Raw genomic sequence first — 15,182 nt, 5'->3', positions numbered from 1 at the left:
CTTTGCTTCCAAGCTGGACAAAGAATTCTAGTTCAATTTGGTTTATAATATCCCATTCCCAAAATCGAAATTACACCTGGACAATATCCCAAAGCCACACCTTATCTCCCAAAAGGTGAAGCCAATAACCATTCGCAGCAGCTTCTAAATTTCCAACCATGGCACCTAGTTGGGTAGAATAATTTCTAGGCTTCCAAATTTCTGCCATAGTGTCTTGTTGCTCCAGTATTTTCTATTCTTCCAGCCACGAAATAACTTTATGTGGAGTCATATTCTCAGTTTAGTCATGTCTTGTTAGTTCCAAATCAGTCCAAATCAATTTAGGACTTTAAGAATAATAGTTTCCTAATTTGAGTTGTTCTTGTCTTTCCAAATTCGTGTGTCATTCTTACTGAGGACCAGTGTTTTAACCCCAATTTCCAGCCACTATATAAGTGTCATTTGAGTGCCAAAATCAAGTCTGAAATTGAGTTCAAACAGCTCAGATAATCTATCATTCATTCGAGTTTTCTTGGGGATTCCTTGTGCACAAGTTAAATCTGGAATTTCCAGCACCTTTGAACGTAGTTCATCCTTGTTGATTACTTGTGAAATTCTGACCGTGCCATGCTCTTGTACTTACTACTTGATAAGTGGAGTTTCAACTTGATGAAAGCTCTAAGCTATTCAATAAGGCAACTAATAGCCTTGAGAGCTTATTTGTGAGCTTAGAGGGATTAAACACTTGAGCGCAAACACAAGTGTGAGGGTAAACACTCAGGGAGTGAAGTGAGGAATTTTACTACTAACCTTTCTCTTTTACAGGTTGAACTAAATATGTCTCAAAGCATTGGAACTGTTAATACTCCTTATGACATGGGGCATATCGTCGAGGCATTGAATCAATTGAACTAACGGTTTGACGCATTGGCAAGTAAGATGGAACAATCTGGTCCATCAAAAAGTACCATCAAAAGGAAACCTCATTTGGATGAATCAAGTGATTTGAATAATGAGGATGACTATGAGGCCCCTGAGGACCGAACTAGAGGAGCAAAGTGAAATTCCAAGTGCAGAGATGATGATGAAATCAGAAGGATTAAACTCAAAATTCCTCCTTTCGAAGGCAAGTCCGATCCGGAGGCTTACCTAGAGTGGGAAAGGAAGACGAAACTGATCTTTGAATGCCAATCTTATTCGGAGAGTCAAAAGGTTAAGCTCGCAGCTATTGAATTTACCGATTATGCAGCAATTTGGTGGGATCAACTTCATGCAAGTTGGAGGAGAAATGATGAACATCCCATGGGATGAGCTTGAAAAATTGATGCGGAAACGCTTTATTCCAATTTACTACCATAGAGATTTGCACAACAAATTGCAAACTCTTACTCAAGGTAGTATGACAGTTGAAGATTATTTTAAGGAAATGGGAATGGCATGTTCATGAGGATTTGGACGCCACTACGGCTAGATTTTTCCGTGGATTGAGGAATGAAATTGCTGAGATTATGGAGCTGCATGACTACCTTTGTGACGCCTCCACTTCTCCCAAGGGCGAACCCAAGGGTATCCGCGGGATGCCTGCCCAACTTTCGTCAGGACTCAAGATAATTCAATTCGAACTTAACGATACATACCAAATAACACAAGTCTAAAATGAAGAAAAGTCACTTCCTTAACTGAATATCCAAATCTTACATCATATTCTCAAAAGATATATCAAGTCCCAAAATATAACCATTAAAAGTCGACTAAACATTTACAACCAAGATTCCAATCAAAAGTAGAACCTAGTCGACTTTTCCAAAATCTTCCAATCCACTTGTTAAGGAAAACAAATCTATGGGGTAAGCGATTGCTCATGAGGCCAAGAAACACTTATGCAGATACATAGTTCAAGCAACAATCACTTACACAGTAGATAAAACTGTAACATCCAATTCATTAATGGTTCAAGTAGAGAAAGTAAACATAAACAATTCAAGGATATGGTAGCTCTCAAGAGCGAAGTTCCACTTGTTTCGCCTAACCTCGATCGAATATCTTCCCGCGATGACACTCCGTCAATCGGGTCGGTATTTTAAGTCCGTAGAACTCCACTTACTTCACAGTTCCATCCACCATATACCGCACTGGGCCCGAACTATTATAAAGGCACTGCTACATCAGTAGACCAAGCAAGATCTCTCAAATAGAACAAGCTTTTAGTTATCTCATGGCTCACCAAGGTTCCTAACCAAGCCCATGCCAACTCGAGTCCAAGGTCAGTCGATGAGTTTGGGCGTCCCCCAATTCAGTTGTATATCGAGGAGATTCACTCCAACGATATGTATACAGTTCAGTTATAGATCGAGGAGATTCACTCCAATGACATATGCAGCCATAGCATATAATTCAGTTCAATTCAGTTCAGGTAATTTAATTCAATTCAGGCAATTTAATTTCAATTCATTTAAATAAGAAGTGCGATAAAATACACACTCGACTCAGCAGCTATCAATTATTCAGTCCATAAGGAGCAATTCACATAATTGAAACAAAACATGTACTTGACACTCACCAATCAAAAACAAGGAAGTAGTGCCTCAATGAGGGTTTAGGTGTCCACTGTGAGATCCTCTTGAAGGTCTCCTTGAGTGCCTGAGCAAATAATAATTTACTATTATGCACTATCGCTTAAAAAAACCCCTAGTTAACAAGGGAGGTTGTATAATTGTACAATCTAAGAAAACTTCATGAAAGAGAGCCTTAATTACTCGTAAATCGAGACTCAAAAGCAGGGTTTAATAATGCAAGGAAAAACTATTTTTCCTCAAGAAATCAAGTCTAAAACGGTCATTCAATATCGAAGGGTAGTGATGTTGATCTTAGTCGCTATCTTTTGATGTTTACAAAACAAATGGATGATACTAATATCTCTTCAAGATATACTTTCAATTATGAAGCAAATCAGATTCAAAGATCAAACATAATTGAAAGAAACAAAGGTTGCTGAAAGCTATCGGACGCTTGTGAAGACAGGATCGGACGTCCGATAATCATTGCGTAACTTCGGATGCATGAAAAACTCCATCACCGGACGTTCGAAGGAAATAAGACATTCTCCCTATCTCACTGACCTCGATCAGACACAAGCATCGGATGCCCGATAGGATCCTTCAAACTCGACGAAAGCTGTCGGACGCTCACAAAGACAATACCGGACGTCCGATAGAATTGAGATATTCTTTCTAACTCATTGTTTGCTTTCGGACGCAAGTACTGGACCTCTGATAGAATCGAAGAAAATCTGTTAAACTCACTGCCTGCTGTCGAACACAAGAAACTAGACTACCGGACGCCCGATACCCCAACGGCTAGTTGACTGTTCAACTACTTTCTATCCGTTGGAAGCATTAATGAATCACTTTCTTGGTCTTGTATAAATAGTGCAAGATCAAAAATTTCAAACAACTTTTGCACACTGAAAATACAAAAGATGTAGAGTAGTTTTAGTGAGAAAACACTCCAAGAAAGATTTGTAGTCTTAGTGGTGTGAGGTTTATTGTAAGCTTTTCATTTGTGAGTGAATACTTCATGAGTGTATCTCTGTGAGGGTTGTCCTGAGGGATAGTAAAACTTCCTAACTTGACCGAGTGGAGTTCGGGGGTAAGGAGGAGGTGAACCTTCCTTTGTACACAAGAGTGATTGTAACTCATCAACTTGAAAAGCTTGTTTGAATTAATCTACAAGCTCAAAAGGAGCTGAGTAGTTAATTGGTTTGTAATTCTTTCCTTTTTATTTACTTGTTGTTACGTTTGTGATCTTTACATTGCTTATCTCTTGTATTTCTCTCAGTGATTTTATTCATTCATTAATTGATTCATTGTGTGATCACTTAGAAAATAGGGTAAATTTCATATTGAGTAAAAAATACCCATAACTTAATTAGGTTTTTAATCAACCTAACTATGAAGGAAAATATGAGAAATGACATGAAATGCATGTGGATAGTGACATGTTGCTAACTCTCAAGAGCCCAAAAAATTTTTGCGTACCATATATTAGTTCTTGATCTCTTGTGTAGGTGAATTTGGTGAACATTATTAAGGAAGCAAAGTGGGTTCATTCACAAGACACGTGACCGGTGATCTATCACAATTCATCAAAACTCAAGCCAAATTCTTGTGGCAAGTAATATTTGGAGATGACATGAAAACTAAAACAATTGAAATAGGAGATATTGGTAAGATTGGTGAGATTCTTGTTCATAATATTCTTTTATAATCTTCTTTTGATGTTTCTGATGCTTTGAACTGAGTTTTTTCTTGATATTTTTTGGATATTACTGAATTTTTACTATGACAAAAAGGGGGAGAAAAGAATAATACTGATCTAATGATTGTGATGCTCCCACTTCTCCCAAGGGTGAACCCAAGGGTATCCACGGGATGCCTGTTCAACTCTCGCCAGGACTCGAGACAAATTCCAATTCAAATCCAATCTAATACTAACAATGAAAGTTGAAATAAAGGTACGGAGTCATTTTCATACATAAATATCCAGTCTTACATCACCATTTCAAATTTACAATCACTTTTCTCAAAATATACAACATCCAAAAAGCGTCTAGTCGATTACAATCAAAACACTATTACAAAAGTGCCTCAAGTCGGCATTTGCTTAACTCCTTCCAATCGGGTTCCTGTTAAGGAAAACAAACTAATGGGATGAGCCAATACTCAGTGAGACTAAGAAACACACATGCAAACACATAATCCAAGTAGCAACAACAATTACATTGTAGGTAAAGCTATCAAGTTCGAATAATTCACACTTCGAATAGGAAAAATAAACAGAAACAATTCAAGGATACTGTAACTCTTAGGAGCTAAAGTCTACGTAGTCGAGTCAAAGTCTTGATCACAGCTCATGTTGACACTTCTTCAACCACATAAGTATCAATTCCGTAGATACACCACTTTTCTTCGAATCCCATCACCGTTACACACCCTTACCGGGCCCGCTCATCAAAGTTTTGATAATACTCGAGTATATCATGGCAATACTGCGCGAGTAATGCCTAGCAAGATCTCTCCAATAGATCATAGTCTACAAATAACTCATGGTTTGCTAAGCTTATCGACCAGGCCCATGCTGGCTTAAATCGCAAAGTTAACCAACAAGTTTGGGCGTCTCCCGAATTCGAATACGAATACGAATATAAGTCGATGAGCAACACTCAAATCGACGATTCCAAATAGGAATCACATCCACATTACTATGTATAAGTCGAATATGAATTCACATAGCAAAATACGAATATTATTTCATTTGAAAGAGAAGGAGTGCAGTAAAGTACACACTCGTCTCAAAATTTCAAATTCACATAACGGATAAGAAACAGTTAACCACTTAGCAACAAATTCATGCACTTAACACTCACCAATCGAAACAAGGGAGTAAGTGCGTAAACGAGCCTTTAGGTGTTCCCCTCGAGATCCTCTTGAAGGTCTCCTTAAGCACCTAAGCTGATATAGGCAACCCTAGGGGAAGACCCTCCTAGAACCTCCCAACCTTGTAATTATCAGAGTTGGATCTTTTCTCCCAACAGAAATTGAACTCGATTGTTCTCATGAACTCAAGACCTCTGACACACAAAGGTAATCAGCAGCCTTAAGCAAATAAGGATGGATGAAGCGACACCACGATTAGGGAACAAGCTAATCGATAAAGTCTGATTTGAATCCTAAGCTATGAACTCAAGAATTCAAGAGTAAGTTCGATTAAGAACTTGAAGAAAAATTCCTCACGATTTCTGGTTGTAATATTCTGTCTTTACTCATACAAGAGGTGCCTTTTTATAGGCTAAAACTAGGGCAAAATCCGGCCCACATAAACCTGGAAGAAATTCGGTCCGCATAAAGAGCTTAAAGAGCCAGCTCTTTAAGGCTTTCCGATAAGGCCCAATAAGTAATAAAATACTCAACGCCTAACAACTACTAAACTAGACAGTTTTAAAACAACTACCAACTAAGCTAACAAGTATGAGATCATTCCTTCACTTCAAACGTACAAGTGAACAAAGTAATTTCATGGTCCATCAAATCTTCAAACTTAGCTTGTTCCTTGCTTGTATGGTGAATGATCAAGGCTCGTAAAGCTTCCTTCACCTTCTTGGTTCTTGATCTTGTCATCGGACCACCAATGTTGATCAAAGGGTCCTTGACCCAAGGTTGAAGTTGTTGCGCACCCGTATCCGCATCATTCCCTCCCTCCTCGAAAGGATTCGTCCTCGAATCTTCAAAGTCTGTATCAAAGTCAAAAGGGGATAGGTCAGACACATTAAAAGATGCGCTTATGCCATACTCACTTGGAAGTTCCAATTTGTATGCATTGTCGTTGATCCTCTCTAGGACTTGAAAAGGTCCGTCGCCTCTTGGATGTAACTTGGTCCGTCGAGATGTTGGAAACCTTTCCTTCCTCATGTGTACCCAAACCCAATCACCGGGTTCGAATACAACATGTTTTCTACCCTTATTCGCATGTTGTGCATATTGCGCATTTTTCTTCTCAATTTGAGCTCGAACTCTCTCATGCAAGGTCCGAACAGCCTCTGCCTTTTTGACACCATCTGCGCTTAAACACTCATCAACAGGAATAGGTGATAAATCTAGAGGGGTTAGCGGCTGAAACCCATAAACAATTTCAAAAGAAGAATGATTAGTAGTAGAATGAGTGGTTCGGTTATATGCAAACTCGGCAATAGGCAAACATTCTTCCCACTTTTTCAAGTTCTTTTGAACAATGGCTCGAAGTAAAGCTCCAAGGGTTCGATTGGTTACCTCAGTCTGACCATCCGTTTGGGGATGACTAGAAGTAGAAAACAGCAACTTAGTTCCTAACTTTCCCCAAAGTGATTTCCAGAAATAGCTTAAGAATTTCACATCCCTATCACTTACAATAGTACGCGGTACTCCATGCAATCTTACCACATCCTTGAAGAATAGATCAGCAACATGGCGCGCATCATTTGTTTTCCTACAAGGGATAAAATGAGCCATTTTAGAAAATCTATCCACTACAACAAAGATACTATCCATACCTCTAGAAGATCTTGGTAAACCAAGCACAAAATCCGTGGATAAGTCTGTCCAAGGAGCATGAGGTACGGGTAAAGGAGTATACAATCCATGAGGGTTACTCATTGACTTTGCCTGCTTACACTTTAAACACTTATCACAAATGTTAGCAATGTCACGCCTCATTTTAGGCCAATAAAAATGTTCATGCAAAATGTCAAGAGTTTTATTAATACCGAAATGTCCCATCAACCCTCCACCATGGGCTTCTCTAACAAGTAATTTCCTAAGCGAACAATTGGGAATACATAGGCGATTTTCTTTGAACAAGAAACCTTCATGCCTATAGTACTTTTGAAATGCAACATGTTCACAAGCTTGAAACACATTAGAAAAATCGTCATCATGTGCATACATGTTTTTAATGTGTTCAAAACCAAGTAACTTAGTGCTCATGTTAGTGATCAAAGTATACCTCCTAGACAATGCATCCGTAACGACATTATCTTTCCCCTTCTTATACTTAATGATGTACGGAAAGGAATCAATAAATGCAATCCACTTCGCATGTCTTTTATGCAACTTTCCCTGACCCTTAAGGAATTTAATTGATTCATGATCAGTATGTATCACAAATTCCTTAGGCATAAGATAATGCTGCCACACTTCAAGGGCATGCACAACAACATACAATTCTTTATCATAAGTAGGGTAATTAAGAGCTCCCCCACTCAACTTTTCACTGAAATATGCCAAGGGTCTATTATTTGGATGTAAGACAGCCCCTATGCCGATCCCACTAGCATCACATTCAACTTCAAACGTCACATCAAAATTAGGCAAAGCAAGAATGGGTACTGAAGTTAACAAATCCTTAAACTTATTAAATGACTCTTCTTGCTCTTTTCCCCATTGAAACCCCACAGTCTTTTTAATTGTCTCATTCAAAGGTGCTGCAATAGTACTAAAGTCTTTAACAAATCTCCTATAGAAACTTGCAAGACCATGAAAAGACCTTACTTGAGACACATTGGTTGGAGTCGGCCACTCTAAGATGGCTTTTACCTTGGCGGGATCAACACTTATGCCATTTGCACCAACAATATATCCAAGGAAATTAACTTCAGGAGTGCAGAAGACACATTTTTCCATGTTAGCAAACAACCTATTTTCACGCAGGGCACTTAAAACAAGTCGCAAATTCTCAACATGTTCATCTAAAGACTTGCTAAAGATCAATATATCATCAAAATAAACAACAACAAACTTCCCAAAAAATGCCTTAAAACATGGTTCATTAACCTCATGAAAGTACTTGGAGCGTTTGTTAAGCCGAAAGGCATCACAAGCCACTCATAAAGACCATACTTTGTTTTGAAAGCAGTTTTCTATTCGTCTCCTTCCTTTATCCTTATTTGATGATAACCAGATCTTAAGTCAATTTTAGTGAAAATGATTGCCCCATGCAATTCTTCTAACATATCATCTAACCTAGGAATAGGATGACAATACTTAACAGTAATTTTATTAATTGCACGACAATCTGTACACATTCTCCAAGTCCCTTCTTTCTTAGGTACTAAAATGACTGGAACTGCACAAGGACTAAGAGATTCACATACCTGGTCCTTTTCAAGGAGGGAATCGACTTGCCTTCGGATTTCCTTTGTTTCCTCCGGATTTGCTCTATAGGCTGGTCGATTTGGTAGAATTGCTCCAGGAACAAAGTCGATTTGATGTTCGATACCTCGAATTGGAGGTAATCCTTTTGGTAGTTCCTCCGGAAACACATCTTTGAATTCCTGCAAAAGAGAGTAGATTGCACTAGGAAGAGAATCGGTTATGCCTAGTGTGTAAAAAGAAGAATAATCAGCTTCCCTGTACAGAAGTACTATGAGAAGACTTTGTGCATTCAAAGCCCTATCTACCTCACACACACTTGCATAGAAGCTCTTTTTGTTCACTTTCAAGCTCTCGGCCTCACTAAGTTTTTTTTCACTCGAATTTTCTTTTTCACTCAACTCGGCCTCTACTTTCTTTTTTCCCTCATCCTCAGGCACATTCGGCTTTTTCTTTACCTCTCTCAGTTGCCTTTTCTCTCGCTCTTTTCTTAGATGCAATTGTTCCTCATACACTTGTGTAGGTGTCAAGGGTGAAAGAGTGATCTTGAGGTTGTCCATAATGAACTTATACTTATTAGTGAGTCCAATATGATCAGCCTGCCGATCATACTCCCACGGACGCCCTAACAAAACATGACTAGCTTGCATAGGAATTACATCACATAAAACTTGGTCCTTGTATCGACCAATAGAAAAAGCGATTAAAGCTTGTTTGGTCACCTTGACTTCCCCCCCATCATTTAACCAAGATAGTCTATAGGGTTTAGGGTGGTAAGTCCATGGAAGGTGCTTTCGCTCGACAAAGTCAGCAGCTACGCAATTAGTACAAGAGCCACTATCAATGATCATGAGACATACCTCATCTCCAATTTTGCAGATCATCTTCTTGAGCTTGTGCATTTAGCACTCTCATGGTCACCATAGTTCGAGCCACGGGGTCCTCTTCTATTTCAACTAGGTCAGCATCCTTCCCCTCTTCTTCAAGCGGTGGCATGTCCGCATATTCCTCCTCTCTTTCGCTTTGCCACATTCCCTCTTCATTCATGTACATGATGCTTCGGTTAGGGCATTAAGCCATGAGGTGGCCAATTCCCTTGCATTTGAAACATGTCTTTGGCTGGTTGGTAGACGTATTTGCCCTTGGAAGAGTCGGCCGCGGGGTTGGTTTAGAAGGAGTTGCACTCGGATGGAACGGTTGCTCCATTCGCCTGTTTTCTCTTTCTTTATTGCCTTGCCTCGGCCAAGAATTGGATGTTGGCAATTGATCTCTTCTCCAAGGTGTGGAAGAGGATGTGGTGGTTCGGCCACTAGGTGTCTTTATAGGTAAGGCTTGCTTTTCCACCTTCTCTGCATAAGACACCATTTGTTATAGCTCAAAGTGGTCTTGAAGCTCAACCTTCTTCCTAATTTCAGGATTTAATCCATTAAGGAATCTTGCCATGGTTGCTTCTGAATCCTCTTGTATATTGGCCCTTATCATTGCTACCTCCATTTGTTTGTGGTACTCATCAACCGAACTGGACCCTTGGGTGAGTCGTTGGAGCCGATTGTACAGGTCCGTGGTGTAATGGAAGGGTACAAATCATTTCCTCATCACTTGCTTCATTTCAGCCCAAGTGTCAATTGGTTGTTCCCTATTTCTCCTCCTTGTGGCACATACTTGCTCCCACCAAATGGATGCATAATCTTCAAATTCAATAGCCGCAAGTTTCACCTTTTTCTCTTCAGAGTAATTATGGACTTCAAACACTTGCTCAACTCTCCTAACCCAATCTAAATAAGCTTCAAGATCATTTTTCCCATGAAAGGTAGGCATCTTAGTCTTGATGGAACAAAGATTGTCATCGGTTCTCCTAGGTCGGTCTCGGCCTTCCCTCGCTTCCCTGTGGCTTTCCCTTGATCGGAATGAGGTGTTAGAATGATACCCCTCATCATCCGCATCATGCTCAACACTCTGAGCACTTGAAGCCCTATTGGAAATATTTCCAGTACCTCGCATCTCAATGGCAGCCACCCTGTCGGATAGTTGTGTCACCACAAATTCAAGCCTCCCCGCTTGTTTTTGGAGAGTTTGGAGCACCAATTTGAGTGACACGTCGGTCTCAGACGGCTCAGGCATGTTCCCCTCTTGAGACATATTGTCAAACCTGCAAAACAAGTGTATTCTAGTCTACTGTGCAAAGCACTCGTGTATCGCTCAAGGAAAAAAAAAACACTCACTCTCACTTTTCCTTCTCAAAGTTCTTAAAACAACTCAACTCTCAAAAATTCCAGAATTAATTACCCTATAAGCAAGTAATAAGACACAAAGCAGAATTTTGTAAATCCTAGAAAAACAAAAACTCTACCTGAAGCTGGAACTTTTTTTTTTTCAGCTGTTGCCTTGCTGAGTTTCTGGTCAGTATTTTGGAGTATAAATGGTGCTTTCGGGGTGCTCAAATAATGTACGAACCAGTCCTCAAATTTCAGTCAAATCGGGTTGCAAAACTAGCTCAACCGATTTTAGAAACTCAAGAACTCCCAAGGCGGTTTGGTTAAGGTGTTTGGTTTGGTTTTGAAAACGGAATTGGGTGTGTTTGGGGCTAGTTAGGTCGTTTGGGGTCTTTGGAATTCAATCAAGATTGGAACTCAAGAGTTGGAAACCAATCAAGATTAGGAAACTCAAGTTTTGGGAATTCAACCAAGATTTGGAGACTAATCAAGATTTGGGAACCCACCAAGAATTGGAAACTCGCGATTTTTTTTTGGAAACTTGATTTCCTTTGTATGAGAGCCAATTCCTTCTCTTCTTCCTTTTTTTTTCTCTTTCATTTTTTTTCCCGGCTCTTCAAGGAACACAAATTCAGATCACACCAACAAGTTCAAGAAAACGGATGAAAGGTTATGCCAATTCCAAGAAAACCCTAGTTCTTGGTTTATTGTTCAAGAAATTTCAAAACAAGACTTGGTGGTCCAAGAACTTCAAGAATTTGTTCAAGAAACACAAGAATTTCCCCAAATTATGTTGCGGTGTCTAGGGTTTGCAAAAACAACAACCAATTCTCAAGAAATAGGCAAAACAGAATTTCAGAAATACTCAAAAGAAAGTAATTCGGAACAGTAACGACGAACAGTAATCGCTACAGTTTTTTTTTTGACAAAAGACACAACTAACAAGATATGAACAACTTTAATTAAAAGAGAATTAACCTGATGCTCTGATTACCAACTGATATAGGCAACCCTAGGGGAAGACCCTCCTAGAACCTCCCAACCTTGTAATTATCAGAGTTGGATCTTTTCTCCCAACAGAAATTGAACTCGATTGTTCTCATGAACTCAAGACCTTTGACACACAAAGGTAATCAGCAGCCTTAAGCAAATAAGGATGGATGAAGCGACACCACGATTAGGGAACAAGCTAATCGATAAAGTCTGATTTGAATCCTAAGCTATGAACTCAAGAATTCAAGAGTAAGTTCGATTAAGAACTTGAAGAAAAATTCCTCACGATTTTTGGTTGTAATATTCTGTCTTTACTCATACAAGAGGTGTCTTTTTATAGGCTAAAACTAGGGCAAAATCCGGCCCACATAAACCTGGAAGAAATTCGGTCCGCATAAAGAGATTAAAGAGCCAGCTCTTTAAGGCTTTCCGATAAGGCCCAATAAGTAATAAAATACTCAACGCCTAACAACTACTAAACTAGACAGTTTTAAAACAACTACCAACTAAGCTAACAAGTATGAGATCATTCCTTCACTTCAAACGTACAAGTGAACAAAGTAATTTCATGGTCCATCAAATCTTCAAACTTAGCTTGTTCTGTGACGCCCCGAAAAGTATAAGTGTGAGAACCCGAAAATTTTCTAATTTTCTAGGGTTTATTTTATTTAATCGCCCGCCTTTTCTACATTTTCTTTATTAGAAAAATTCCCCAGATAAAGTTTATGAGCAAAGATAGTTTTAAAATGATTTTTCTAGTATCGGTTAGTTTTTGAGAAATTAAGAGCGTATTTTTGACGTGGGACCCGCTAGTGCGGTAAATGCATTATATTTTTGACAACTTGTTGGAATTTTGTATTAAGTGATATTATTTTACAAAGTGTTAAGATATTTGTATTGGAGAGACAAAAAGATAAGTTTTAAACCTAAAGGTGACAAGTGTCACCATCCAATTTACTCTTGACTTTGACCATTTAACTTTACCTTTACCTTTACCAAATAAATACTAAAAATTGACCAAAATTACTACAATTTTGCAAGCTTCTTGGCCGACTTTCTTGCTCAAAGAAAGAAAGAAAAGCTCTCAATTTTCTAGTCTCCAATCTTGCCCAATCTTTCAATTAAACCGATTAATCTTCCAATTACTCCATAAAACCTCTTAGTTTGGTGGAGTTGAGCTTGGTTGTGAAGTTGTTTGGAAAGCTAAGGTGACTAGTTGCTCTCTTTCTTGTATTGCTAAGGTGAGTTGTGAAGGACCCCTCTCCTTCCTCTAATGATGTTCAATTCATGATTAGTGGTAGTATGAGATGCAATATTATGGATTATTTATTGATTTGTGGTTGAAGTGATGAAGTTTTATTATTTTTGGGGATTTTTCTGTTTTAATATAAGCATGGTTGTGTGGCTATCTATGATGATTGGAAATGGTATATAATGATTCTAGAAGGTGGAAAAAGTGGACAATTGCAATCAATTTCTGTTTTGGAAGAAATTTCAGAAAATTAGGTTTTGTGAAGGAACATTCTGCCCGAATTTTTAGCTCATAGATAGAGGCCGAATTGGCCTTGGCTTAAAACATAAAAGTTGTAGGGAATGACATTTTGGAGGTGCCTACAAAATTTCAGGTCAATCGGAGTAGTGTAGAATGAGAAAAGTCGAAATTACTATTGCTGTTCTGGTTTTACCCGAATGTAAGAATTGCGCCTGTAATTGGTTGTTTTGGCTGGAATTTCTTCCGAATTGGTTGTTTAGGTCTTCTGATGAAATTTATCTCTGTTTCTTATCTTTTAGCTAGTTTTGGAATTTCTGGATTTCGACTTGGATAGCCTGATTTATGATGTTTCCGCTAGAATGCGTTCTGTGAATCTGTTTTTGTGATTCTGGTATGGTATCTTGCATTTTTGACCTGGTTACGCTCGAAACTGGGTTGAGTGACCTTCTGAAATATTGTAGCCCTGTCTCTTAGCTTCGAAACGGTGGGTCTTGCACCTTCATCCGACAATCGTAGCGCCTTTGGTACCATTACCGTAAAATGACGTCAAAAACTATTTTTCTGGTTTTGAGCTTAACTTTCATTTCCGGACTTTTCCCTAGCTTGACTTGTACGAGTACTACTTGGAGCTTGCTGAATGGCTATTGGATGAACTTGTTGTTGTGTGTGTACCTTTGGAATGGAATGAGGAAATAATGAAGCCATGATGGCTGGAAAAGTTAGCAAATTCAGGGGAAGTGCTGTCCGAACTTTGAAGGGATTTGTTTGCATTGAGTTTGTGATCTAAGACTTGGATTTGAACAAGGCAATGTTATATGATGGATGATTTCTGAGCCATTGAGGTGAGTGACCTCAAACTATTTCTAAAGTTATTTATGAACCGTTTCCTGCATTATTTACTTTTGAACTGTTTTCTTGTCTTATTTACTTTTGACCTGTTTCTAAAGTTACTTTTGAACTGTTTTCTTACATTATTTACTTGTGAACTGTTTCTAAAGTTACTTTTGAACTATTTTCTTGCATTATTTACTTTTAAACTGTTTTCTTGCATATCATGCGTGCTTGCATATGAGTGTTCCTTGTCTGCTATATTTTCTTGACTTCATGCCTTGTATTACTGTTCGATTATGTGTTAAGTGCTTTCAATGATTTCCGAAATGAGTTTTCTCGGCGAGTGTGTACTTTATCGCACTCGACCTAAACAAATGTGAAATTTCAAGGATTTAATGATTGAAATATTAGTTGCGCATGTATGTAAGCCGTTTGGCTGAACTGGCCACAGCCCTTTGTTACCGATCGACTCGAGCCAGAAGCGGACTCGGTCGGACGATATGGTGACCCTGGGTGAATTTGGTATACTCGAGTATTACCTTGTAGTCCGGCTACGTCCGGATGGGTGGAGTCCGGCTACGTCCGGATGGGTGGAGTCCGGTCAACGTCCGGAAAGGGGATGAATGAACAAAAGGATGAACAAGGGTTTATTTATAAAAATGAAATTTTCAAATGATTGGAGGAATAAGGGGAAATGACAAGAGAACGAACGTATCCTTTAATGAATGTTACTATCGCTTTCCATTGTACATGTTTCTTGCATTATTGATACTCCATATTTAATGTTTTGTAAATGTTGTAATTGTTTCTGGACTTATCATTTGATTTATGACATCATTGAAATGAACTATTGTGAAACCGATTTGATTACTGATTTTACCGGTTACTCGCTGAACTTCTAGCTCACCCCAAAAATATTTTATTCCCCTCCACAGGGCTCAAGGCGAAGGAAGGACTTGTAGTACTTGTGCACGTGATTGGATGGCCTATGTT

Source organism: Coffea eugenioides, chromosome 11, assembly GCF_003713205.1.
Source record: "Coffea eugenioides isolate CCC68of chromosome 11, Ceug_1.0, whole genome shotgun sequence".
In the NCBI taxonomy this organism is placed as follows: Eukaryota; Viridiplantae; Streptophyta; class Magnoliopsida; order Gentianales; family Rubiaceae; genus Coffea; species Coffea eugenioides.
This window is presented reverse-complemented; position numbering follows the sequence as displayed.